Raw genomic sequence first — 4,947 nt, forward strand, 5'->3', positions numbered from 1 at the left:
TAATTGAAAGTCATTTTTCTTTTAAACATTGGTGTTTACCCCCCCCCCCCCCCCCCCCCCCCCCCACAGTGGCTGTTGTTCACCTCATTAGTGTTTAAAGTATTACGACGGAGAATAAATGTCGTCGTATGTCATAAAGCCCACCAGGCTCTAGAACCTACAGCTCACAATCCAGACACCTTGTCTCAGCATGTAATATTTATGTGTCTGCACTGAAACAGACGTATAGACCAGGCCGGTGTGAGTGGGGCAAAATGAATGTGTGAATTTATGTGAATGAAAGGGGGGGGGGGGGGGCAAGGAGAAGTGGAGGAGGGCCACGGAGAGCTTTGGCATGAATAGGGGTGCATAGACAGGGAGGGGGCAGGGTGAGACATGGGAGGAGTAGAGGAGGTCGGGTTAAAGAGAAGGAGGAAACAAGACAAAAGTTTTCCATAATGAGCGTGGAGGAAGGGGCAGGCGGGTGGTGTGTGGAAGAAAGGGCTTTTTCTGGGTGGTGGAGGAGTGGGAGGGGAAATGGGGCGCACTTCTGTCAATTTAAACAGAGACATCTGTCAGAGGGGGCCTGTGTGTGTGTGTGTGTGTGTGTGTGTGTGTGTGTGTGTGTGTGTGTGTGTGTGTGTGTGTGTGTGTGTGTGTGTGTGTGTGTGTGTGTGTGTGTGTGTGTGCATTTGTGTGTGTGTGTGTGCATTTGTGTGTGTGTGTGATTAGGCGGGCAAGTAGATGACAGGACTTTAGTTGCACCTGGGGTGTGACCTCTGCTCCGAGGTCCCCTCTCTAACCGCACTTCAACCTGCTGTCTCAATAATGGCCTTTTCTCTGTGATCACAGAGCAAAGCTGCAGCTTTCTACTGGCCGAATGATACTGGTGTAGACGAGGACAGCTCGCATTGTTCCCTTCAACAACAGAGGACCATGAGAGCACAACACCGTCGGGTTGTCTCCGTGTGGCAGGAGAAGAAAGCATTGTTCTCGACGTGAAACTTGCATTTTCTTTTGAGAAACTATTGAGGTGCTGGATGTAAGATTGTCAGCGCTCTTCATCCCCCCCATGCCTCGCCTTCAGGATGTATACATATGTGAGGTTTATCACGTTCAACAGAAGATTTAAGCGTGGGATAAAAATACTAACTGATAAGCTTGAAATGCAGTCTTTGGGCTTATAAGCTCATAGGCTTACGTACCCACTTAGTTATGAGTGTATGTAATTCTGTCATTAACGTGCTTCAGCTTTAATGTAAAAAAAGCACAAAAAAAACAGATGTCTTTATTTTAAAAACAAGGAGATGCTTAAGATGCAATAATCTGAAAGAATTTGAAATTGACAACCGCTAAAGGGTTTAGCAAAAGAAATAGAAATTCACATTAACCAGTGAGGTTAAGGCATTAGTGAGATGAAGAGTTAATGTGAGTATAGCCTCAGTGTACATTATGAAATGTACACAATGCTCTTCATTTATGAGAGAAAACAAGTTATTTCCATGTTTGTGTCGCTTTCATTTTCCGGGGCCTGCAGAACGCTGGAACTATCTGAGCATTCACAAACGTGTCGCTGGCGCCGTGTTCAATGCAATCTCAGTGAATATGAGATTTTTTTTTTTTTTTTTGCAGTCATGAATTTGTTTGGCTTTGAACGGCCTTTTTTTTTTTTTTTTTAATTCACCAGCTCGTTTCCCAAAGGACTTACACTCCCTAAAATAGAAAGAAGGTCCAAGTGCATAGGTCTAACAGTTATCCGCTATAGTGCTGCCGGATTATGTTGGACTAAATCCAAAGGATCAAATTTCAGTGAGTGCTTCAATGCTGCATGCAGAGCGTTCTCATTGGGGTTCGACTAAAACATCTAAATATGATCGGGATCACCGTGGCAGTCAGTTATGCGTTATGCATGCTTGGATCCATGACTGTGGACGGTGAAGGATGGAAAAAAAGAGACGGGGGCTCGTCTGTGCTTCGGCGAAGAGGCAGACGAAGGGTTAAGCGCGTGATAACGTATTGAGTTGAGGGCCGACTTCTCAGGTGTGAAGAATGGGACGAGCGCGGCAGAGGGAGGGTCGAGCGCAAGGGGGATGGGCCGCTTCGCGAGCTTGTATTGTGGTTGTCGACCCACCCCGTTGCCAGGCAACGGCGCCGAGCAAGATGCCAGGTTGCTAGGTAACCCGGAGGATGCAAAAGCTTTAACGTGGTGCGATGGAGAGGCGGGGTGGAGCCGGGCGGCAGGACGGCTCCACCTCCTCTCTCGCTCCCTCCATTTCTCACATTTCAGTGTTTTCATCCCGCTGCAAGCGAGAGGCGTAAGCCCGGCTTCAGCGGGGGATCGGGGCGTCGCTACTACAGTACATCCACTTTCACTGAAATATTAACATTCTCACTTGTGCACGCAAGCACACTTTGTACAGGCTTTCTTACACAAATGACACATAAAACAGATACGTGATATAATAAATGTTGATATGATTTATGGCTTAGTATTCTTGGGTGTTTTTCACGACATGTGGATTGACTAGAATTCCTTGCGTAGCGTATTTTAGCCCCAAATGTGCATTTTGCCTGATGGTAGCGCTGATGACTGGCGCTGATGTAAAACCTTCAGATCGTCCAGTTATTTGCTTTGTGCTTTGATCTTTCACTAGTATCAGAAAGCCACTAAAACAAAGGATTTCTTTCTTCCCTCCAGAGATGTGCTTCTAAGGAATACTGAAATGGTTGATGTTTTGCTAAAATGTCTGAACAACTGGATCAGCTCAGGCAGAAGTGTTTCGCTTTTGTCTTTGTTTCCTGATGGCACAGACGCAATATCCAGTTTGGATTTGAATAACAACAATACAATAAAAATAAAAAAAATAAAATATATATATATATATCATTTGAGGCCCATATTGAGTATGTTGTGTTATTCAGTGAAATTAATAACAAAGTTAAGCTGATATATTACCGTTGTGAGAGCTATGTCAAACTGTAATGGCAGGAGACTTTTTTTTTTTCTCGAGAATTTTTTTTTTTTTTATTATTGTTAAAAATGCATAATGTTTTGGTCGAGTGACAACGGAAATGAGAAGTTCATAATCATGCGAGGCATGTTACAGTAGTACTGGCGAGAAAATGACAAGCGATGTGAGAGAGAGAAGGGAATGAGCTCTGGGCAGTAAAGGAGAGAGGGAAGGGATAGAAAAGATAAAAGAAAAGAGAGAAAAAGAAGAGAGAAAAAAGCTGTGATGGCCATGTCATCAGGCTGGGTATGGAGGGATTATGGAGCTGAGAGAGGAAGGAGGGGAATCGAGGATATGCGAGAGGAAGAGGCAGAAATAATGCTAGATCGTGGAGAAGGGATAAAAATAGTTTTCTTTTCTTGTGCACGCTGGAAAATGGACATGTGAAATTGCATGGATGGAGTGCTCCAGAGGAAGATTGAAGGGGGAAGGGTGTGTGTGTGTGTGTGTGTGTGTGTGTGTGTGTGTGTGTGTGTGTGTGTGTGTGTGTGTGTGTGTGTGTGTGTGTGTGTGTGTGTGTGTGTGTGTGTGTGTGTTAACAGACACATAAACACTTGAACTCTTTCTTCACATCAGTCTTACAACCACTAGTACACGTGCACACACTCACACACGCACACACACCCACACACACACACACTATATTGTCCTTCTGTGCCTTGTAATCAGTTTCCAAGAATTCTCTCCATTTTCTGGAGGATTGCCGTGCAGCGTTTTGACGGAAAGAAATAACAAAATCGACACTATTTTTAATCCGTGTTCCAATGCGTGCACGTACACACACACATTTACATAGGGACACAACCCCTTCCCTCCAAACATGGCGCAATGGTTTATTCCACTGATTTTGCATAGGTGGGGGAGGGGGTTCGAATACGATTTGATTGGATAATCCAAGGATTTAATATCCCTTAATCCTGACACAATCCTCTCTGCATTACTGCAGGGAGCAAGATTAACTGTATGTGTGTAGTATGTGTTTGTTTCTGTGTGCACAGAAGGGCGGACGCATTGGAAGGGTGAAAAACTGTTGTGTGCACTGTGTGTGCCGGTGCGCGCGTGTGTGTGTTTGTGTGTGTTTGTGTTGTCACCACGGCATGCAAATGGAGCTGTGTTTGCATGCAGAGTTTGATCATGCATGTATGAGCGGACGTGCCTCCACTGAGTATGAGTACTCATCCAAGCTCGCACACAATCATATATCACATATCTCTCCCCCCCCCCACACACATTCGTCGCCTCCCATACGAATTCACTCTCCGCAGAGATACAGAAACTGTCTCTCAGCGAGAGCTTCTTAGTATGCAGCAGGATGGATCAAACCACACTCCAGTAGGAAGCCGGCTCCTCATACATGCACACATTTACAGATGGTTACTGTTAATTAAGTCTTAATTGGAACGTGAGTAATTAGAGCGTAATTTGACTTGAAAGGAGTGTGTGGCAGTTCATGTGTGTTGGAGAAAAGGATGGCGAAAAAAAAAGACAGACTGGAGTACAGTGTGATTGACTACACTTTTGCATTTTTTTTCTCTTAGGCTCAAGGAAATTTTAATTACGCCATGAAAATATGGATTCAATTCCCTCACCTTCCCACTCACATTTACTCTTTAATACTCTCAATGCCTTCCTTCATTATTCTTGTACATTTCATGCTCTAATCCTTGTTCCCAATCATTCTCAGTACTCCGTTCTAGTTTTCAACATCCAAGACGGCAAAACATATTGGGAGTGAAGGATAAAGGCAGGAAATCATTCTCCAGCATACATTCTTTGTTTACCCAAAGAGCACAGCAGTCGCCCTTGGCAACCAGCATCCTTGTTTACCTACCCAGTGTGCCGTCATATGATTGCCATGACAACGAGCTGGTTGCCATGCCAATTTTCCGATGCCATTGTGTTGTCTCTGTGGCAGCAATGTGCTCTCTTCACCTGCTGCTCTTCTCCATCTCCTCAT

This window comes from Blennius ocellaris (assembly GCF_963422515.1).
Source record: "Blennius ocellaris genome assembly, chromosome: 8".
NCBI classification, from domain to species: Eukaryota; Metazoa; Chordata; class Actinopteri; order Blenniiformes; family Blenniidae; genus Blennius; species Blennius ocellaris.